The sequence below is a fragment of the Glossina fuscipes genome, unplaced genomic scaffold (assembly GCF_014805625.2).
Source record: "Glossina fuscipes isolate IAEA_lab_2018 unplaced genomic scaffold, Yale_Gfus_2 1, whole genome shotgun sequence".
Lineage (NCBI taxonomy): Eukaryota > Metazoa > Arthropoda > Insecta > Diptera > Glossinidae > Glossina > Glossina fuscipes.
Window position 1 is genome coordinate 24,897,078 of NW_023998415.1, and position 7,712 is coordinate 24,904,789.

Here is a 7,712-nt window from a genome sequence, read left to right on the forward strand (position 1 = left end):
TTTTTTAATTTTTCAACCTATCTATCTATACAATATTGAATGTATTGGCCTTTGATTTCAAAATAGTAGCAAAAAGAAAAAAGGTTTCTGCGAGAAAATATTGCGCTTATCATTGGCCAATTGCTGTTGAATATGATCTAAGGAGTTATTCACATGTGTTATTGATTAATTATTACATATAATGATTGGGAGCATAGTGCTTAAGGAGGTTTTGCTATATGAGATATAGCGAATATAGAGCTCTTGAATAAGTGAACAACTGTCAGTGCTACCGGCAAGTTTGTTCATTTTTACTGGAGTAGTGAACTTTAAAAGAACTTGAATGCGACTTGAGTCGAAATGCGCATAAATTACATTTCACTGTGTATTTAGAAATGAAGAACACTTCAGTTTGACTGTCGTAGTGCTTTCAATCCACCGCGATCTAGTAGCGATTCAATTGAATTTTAGCGTTTCAGTGATTATAAATTAAAAAAGTCTTTGGTAAATGAAAGGAAAAATAGCAGTAAGCCACCGACATGATGGTATGGTTGATGTTGATGTATGTCTGCACGCATACAATTTAAGTATAATTAAGTGCCATTAAGGAATGATTTCACAATTTTGTTACATCGTGCAATATTAAAGCGATGTGTTGAAAGCACAATAGCTTTTCTCTCGCTCTCTCGCCTTATTTTGAGTTTCTTCTCTTTCCCTCGTTTCGGTTTGCCATTTTTATAATTAGCCGTTTGTTGTCTTTTCGTTTTCTTTTCTTTCATTCAAAAATTTCGTATTTTTATGTTTTCTGTGAATCTCGTATAGTATTTTATTATGTGTGCGGTAAATGTGTGCGACTTAGTGTATAATTATATTATGTACGTTATGTAATATCTTTCAGGCTCTGCCTGATAGTTTTTGTCTTAATCCTTTATTTGAGTGTGTAAACATATGGGCGTGTGTACGTGCGTGTCTTTGTTTGTTTGTTTGTTAGTGAATGTTTTTAGGGAAATTCGAGTTTTGTTCACTTGAAAATTAATTTGCATTTTTCACGTTCTTCATTACAAAAGTTGTGTTTGTGTGTGTGTATGTGTGTCTCTGTGTGTGTGTGTGTGTGTTTTTTTTTTTTTCTTCTCATTTTGAATTCATAATTTGCTATATTGTTAAAATTCTTCCATTTTGTTGCCAAAAAATTTCGCACGTCCGTCCGCGGCACTCTTTCTTCGTTCGTTCAAATACTGTCAGTTGCAACTCGTAGCAGCATAAATCTACAATTAAGGAAATGAACAAACTGATGATTTCTGCGTGAAATTCGCTCTTATCAACAAAAATATTATTTTATGCAACCGAAGACGGAAATCTATAATTCTGCCAAAATTTTATTTATTGATTTGTCTCTGTACTCCTTTCCGCACTTCTCTGCTTTCCTCTTTCTGCGCCCTCGCACAAATGCCGCTTTATACATTTCATTATTCTTTGTATTTCCTAAAGCAAAATGTATTTAAAGATTAACTTATGCACGTGAACATCACCAATAAGCATTGGGCAGTGACCATAGATTTATAAAAACGATATAAGAAACATTGGCAGAGGACCTTCGAGTACAATGAGTTATTTAAACGACTTTTTAGATCAAAATGTCTCTTGTTGCAATAGATTACGGGAAACCACTTATCCTGAAGCGTTCTGCTTAGTCGGCACTACTAAATAAAATTGTTGCGTCTATGCGCAAATACATAGCGTACTTTTCGGTAAAAATCCCATACTGCTGCTCCGCTGCTCGCTAGTGTAACGTTGCAAAATTATCATATCGGGAATTTTAAACATCAAGATGTATCGCATTCTGTTCGGCCCGCCACCACTGACTCGTGTTAATTACTAATTAAAACGTTATGTTATTTTACCTCGAGCTCCACTTCACGACCTAATTGCAGCATAGATAAAGAAAATGTTTCAAACCATTTACGGTAGTCTTCCTTATGTAGAAATAAATGGTTCAAAGGTCGCATCAATTTAGCGAACCAAAGAGGAACTAAACTTCAATTTGTTCATCACTGCTTAAATCAAATCAAACGAGCCGGTTACTCGAAGCAATCGTCAACTAGTGACCATGGAGAATATTTACAGAGACACATGGTTGTCGTGAAGCGGTTTTCACGCAATCTGTGTATCTGCTGGTTGTAGCAAGAGGCGAAACGATTGGTTCGAACGAACCAACGACCAATAGTGCGCTAAATTTTTAAAGCCACGAAAAAATTTTTTTTGATACATTCATTGCATAGTGCGGCTTATGCTCTGCTAGACTAGCACTTGCTTCAAGCGTCACAGATCAATTTAAACAACGAAATTTTTATTATTATTATTATTATTATTATTATAAATTTAGCCAGAGAATAATTTCTAACACTCAAAGCTCTCTCTTAAAGCACTAGCATATCTAAGGCTTTTGGCTTTACTAAAAACTCTACCGCACTTGAGATTTGAATCCACGACCATTGAGTTGCTACTCGAGACTCTTGCCTACTCGGCCACTAACGCGGAAAATGAAATTTTTAATTCCTTGTACGTTCTCAAAAACTAGTTTTTTGCTTTCGTTTTATTTATTTATTTTTTTTTAATCAATCAATTAGGAGATGTCTGTCCCCTATACATCTAACATGGCGATAGTGAGAAAGAAATCAGCAGTGAGCGGTTAGATGGAGGAAAAAAGAAAGCAGACAGATGTGTGTCCGATCGTTCGGTGTCATGTCTGTAACGAACCAGCATTCGCTATAGCCACGACAACACACCAATCGCAATTAAAGTTCTACCATGGTAAAGACTGAACCTGGCTAAGCCAGCTTGATGGTCATGCTTCTTAATTACTTGGCTATGAGATAGCTGTTGCACTAGATAGGAGAAAAAAATTGCTTTTCTTCTAAATACTTGAAATTTAATTTCAGTTTAATTTTGCTTACGATGTACACATAGACTCAATTTACACATCATTTGTTGATATAATAGTTACTTAGGCGATTAAGCGGAAAGGGAACGATGTCTTTACTCAGGTTCATGAGTTGGTGAAGGAAATAATTTCATTATTAATGCGATGACACAACAAGTTATTTATAGTCCTTCCGATAATGTAATGTGCTAATGTGCGATAATCGCGATAAACAAAATATTATAGCTTAACATAATCGAATTATAAAACGAAAACACAAGTAATTTCTCCTTCTAGACCTCAGCGAATCAACAACAAATCGATTCATTTTCTAAATCCTTAAAATTTGCGAATGCCTCCTTTGACACTTTCCGCCTGCAGTTAAGGATTCATTGCATATGGGACATGATTTTAAATCGAGCAAATGGATGAAAAATATCCGATATATTAATGTATGTAACTAAATTGCGGTAGCGTAAATAGTCTTTTAGTAAACCTTATTAATCGTGGACGCGTACGCTCAGTAAAAGTGAACATTTAATGCTTTCGCTTAAAGTGTAAGTATTCAAGTAACATAATCGACAAATTGTAATAACAATACGGGGCGGAAAACGTGAGTTTGGGATTCGCAAGCGAATGATGCATAAGTCCTTCGAAATGATTATGATTATAGTACGATTTTATTTGTATGGTGGCGTTATATATATATCTATATATTTGTAGAGGGAAAAAAAGAAATTTTTACACGCACAGTCGCACATATACATAAATACACCCTTAAACGTTTACGCCGCACAAAAAAATGTAAAATGTCACCCACAGGATATGTTGATTGTAAAAAATACAAAGATAAAAAAAGTACACAAAAGTTGCTGCAGACTTATTGAGCATGCATGTACAAGAGATAGAAAGCAAGGGAACCCAAAAAACACATTTTCACGATATACACAATCACAAAAAAAAAGTAGTGTGCACTCATTTGTTACTTCATATACATATGTAGTTAAAATATTTGGTTTCAGCTCAAGCTTAATGCAAATCAAAGCAAAAAAAAAAAGGAGAAAAAAAAAGTCAAATCTTCGACACCATTCACGTAAAACGCTTCCGCCTAAGAGGGATAGTTTAGTTTGCAGAAATATTTCTAAATTCGTTGCGGCTAAGGCGAAAATTTACATCACGTATAGAATTTTCGTACCTTTGATTGACGTATAAAACTTACACTTACACAACAACAAACAACTGATAAGAAATTTTTATTAATATTTTCGATCTAAATGAATAAAAGTAGAAATATCGGAAGGTGAAAATTGAATTTTAGTGCTTGTATTTGTAGTGCTTGTCATTGAAAATCGCGAAAACCATATTTACCGCAATATTCACATTTATCTGTAATATGAGAGTCACGTTCTCCCATAAGAAGTGAGTTATTTATTTAAGATTCTAGCTCAAGTTTTTGATTGTTTGAAATTGTTATCCATTCCCAAAGGCCATGGCCGTCAATTCGAAACGAAAAGTTCCGTTTGTAATTGCAGTTACGCGGACAGATGGCCAGGAACCGCGCTACACTTACTACACTCTCTATCTGCAATAATTTGTGGACCGACGAAGCTCGGATACGATATAATGATTAAATAAAAAGCGATCAATATATTAATTTCATATGCAGGCGAAACCAACAATTTGAATTATTATACGCACTTACTAACCGTTCAAGTGTGACTTGACTCCATATTATGCTACAAGAACTTTGGACATAAGCGTACAAAGATTTGACAGGAACAGTCGTTACCGTTGTGGCCTCCCGTTTACTTATGCACAATAGCACGCAGGCATATAACCACTCATTCACTCTTGGGTACACATACACAGACACCCAAACACACTCAAGGGAACAAAACCAAACGCACAGGGCCAGTCACAAAAACGTTTTATGCATGTACTTGAGTTTGATAGAAAATCAACAATCTTTCAACTTGAGTGAAAATAAAAAGTGTAAGCATTTTCTTATGGCACCCGACCAACAAACATAAAATTTCGCTTTTTTATATTATATATTATAGTTCATGGTGGTCAACCGCACACAGACTGTCTGCTATCAACGAAGAATTATATAAATAAATAAATAGAAAAAAAAAAAAAAAAAAAAAACCAATTGTTATCTTACTGATAAACACTTGCTGTACCAATCAATGGCAAACGTTTCGATAGAAGTAAGAAATATAAAAACGAATTGTGTACTATAATTGTTATAATGATAGCAGACTACACACAATCACAATACTTTTAATTATATTCGTGAAGAAAACATGCCGCCGTTAATTATACGATGATAAGTTAACAATAATTACGATGATTATAATGCTCTTGCCACTCTAGCCCTAGCCCTATACCCAACACTTTCTTAGAGAATAAAGTTTCTTTAAGAGTTGCTATGCACTTTAAACTTTAATAGGTTTTACATTAAATACGATCAAAATAGTAAATAGTGTTAGTAGTATATCGTGTTTCGGGAACAACTTCATCTTAAATTCCTATTAATGACCTTTTCAGAATCATTCAATTCCTGCAACACAGTTGAACAAATGTCCTTCAGGCCTGTGAACAAACTATTTACTGCATGAAAACTAAGCCATAAGCCAGTCTTGTCCTACGAACCAACATCATTTTAATGAAAATTCAAGTACCAATAACGGATAACTATGCGCAATGTCTCTCACCTTTATATAAATTCCAAGTCAATCAACTAAAAAATATAATTTTGATGTTAAGGAAAAAATGAATGAATGAATGAAGCTGGGAAAATAAATAAGGCATTTAACTATTCCCATAAAAAGCCCATCTTCTGCCTAGGAAAGGTAGAGGGCTTGAAAAATAAATCGAAGAAAATCACAACTGCCACAATTCATATATGAATTATATGAATGATTCTTATATAGTAACAAGAAGAATTAATTTTAATTATAGAATAATAAAAGTTAAATTCTGTTGACATATATAGAAGCTTAGTTGTTGTAGGAATGTTTAGAGTGGAAATTACCCATCCCATGTTCGAAATGATAAACTCTTTTCACATAATAATCATAGTTGAGAAAGTGACTCGAACTACCTCACGAGGTTTGCCAAATTTCATCAAAATGCCTTGAAAATTGGGATGACGGACAAACCAACGGATGACGAAGACAGGAGATGCATAACTTTAGATAATACTTTCTACAATTTTTCATATTTTTACACGAGCTACGTTAGTTGTTATAGTAGAGGTGTGGAATGATCATTCACGTTAAGAAGGTTGAGAAGAATTGCAATCACATTGCCCATCTTTGACGTGGGGAAGCAAGATCGTCCGATATATATGAAACCTAAATGCACTTCCTATTTCCATGCCAATCAATCAATTTATCAATCATTAAGCTGACACTCGTACTCGTAACCGGACTGTAATGGGGCCCAAGATATAAATAAAAATATAATTTTCTTATCTATTTTGTGTACTAAAAAGTTTTTCAACAAGTGAACTCCTCTTTAACATGTAAGGAAAATAAGGAAAGCAAGCGAGACAATAAGTAAAATTAAAGAGTAAAAAAACACATAGTTGAAATTAGACTCGGCTACCTTTGACATTGTGCATGCATATTAACGTAAACGTTTCCGCATAAAACAAAAAGAAAAGAAAGCAAACTGGTTTTCTTATTTTTTTCATGAACTTCATCTTCAAAACGTCAACAAATTGTCAAGAAGTTAAACTTCGGAAGTTTGTTCTTTTTTATAAGTTTGTTTATATATCATTTTGTTTTCTTCTCGTTTTTTGTTAATTTAAATTTCATCCTTGGAAAATACGAAGGAGAAAAGTTTTGTGTATTGTGTATATGCTGGTATTCTTTAAAATATGTTTAATTGAAGGGCTGGCTGTACACGCACGAGTACTTAGTACTTAGCATGTGTACCTTGGGTGTAGACAAGTTCCAAGACGGTTGCAATCGATTTCATCGATAATGGTATAATAAATTTTGAATTTGTTTATAAACTACAAATTAAATAAATGTTTAACTTATTGATCTTTTCACAATATATACACACTGTTGCTTCAAGAAAGAAGTCAATGGCGTTTTCTCAACGAAAACTCAAAGACATTTTACTTACATTTCAACTTTATTAAGCCAATGTTCCAGCTCGAATGGGAAATACTGCTGCACCCAGCGTACTCATCAAACATAGCGCCTTCGGATTACCACTTGTTCAGATCGGTGCAACAGGGTTTGGCTGGCAGGCAGGCCGGGTTTGAATTCTGGCGATAGATTGTGGAATAAAAAAGAAACTTTTTTTGTGTTTGTCATATAGTCTTCTGCAAGACTGGTACGGCAATCAATTTAACGGGAGAGCTGAGAGTAGCAATGATAAGCGACGAAATACTTGCCGCTTTCAAGACAAATATCCCAACATCGTTGGCCTTTTGCAATAAATCATTTGATTGATTGTTGTTTAGTCTCCGCAATGTTAATAAAATTGTATAATGGCGATTTATTACAATTTACTTTCATTTATATGCAATGTATGCAAGCCGATAAAGGAATTGCAAGTCTACGGTGGTGTGGAATAATTTCAATAAAAAGAAAATCTGTACATTTTGCTCTCTCTTTAGTGTAAGTGAGTAAGTAACAAAACAAGGACTAATTACCTCCTTAGCACTTGGCGTATACAGTGCATTAAATAGAAGAGCTTCACTCTCAACTGAAATCAATTAAATGCAATTTTTTAATCAGCATTCTATTTCTTTATTATTATTATGATTATATGATTTTTTTTATTTACCATT